The sequence below is a fragment of the Polypterus senegalus genome, chromosome 2 (genome assembly GCF_016835505.1).
Source record: "Polypterus senegalus isolate Bchr_013 chromosome 2, ASM1683550v1, whole genome shotgun sequence".
NCBI classification, from domain to species: Eukaryota; Metazoa; Chordata; class Cladistia; order Polypteriformes; family Polypteridae; genus Polypterus; species Polypterus senegalus.
The window spans coordinates 87,493,335-87,493,829 of NC_053155.1; positions in this window are offsets into that span (position 1 = coordinate 87,493,335).

Consider the following 495-nt stretch of genomic DNA (forward strand, 5'->3'; position numbering starts at 1 on the left):
GTGAACAAGAAGGTACTGCCTGTTTTGTGAAGGAGTTGACTTACACAGAATTTAACAATTTAAATGTTTTTTGTCATGGTGAAATCATACATTATTGACTATATTCAGTGTCAAATTAAATTCTCAGGAACATTAAAATATCACACAAACCTACTTAAGAATGCAAAAACAATAACTGCAATGTTAGCTTCAAGTCTCAAATGAGACATCAGCAGAACAGTTTCTTATCCTCCAGCTTTCAATAAAGTGTGTCCTTGTAAGAGCACATTCAGATATACTCTAGAGATGATTGCTTTTGACAATGCCGCTTAGTACTTTGCTTCGAGTCAGATGGCCAGTAGCCCTCCCTCACACATGGCAGTGACACAAGAAGCTGTCAACAGTGCCTACTGTACAGTACAATGACAGCACGGACTTCTTATTTGTATTGCTTGAGCCCCACCCACCTGCCTGAGAACCTGTTTTACCTGAGAAGGGAGGATCAGAAATCCGAGC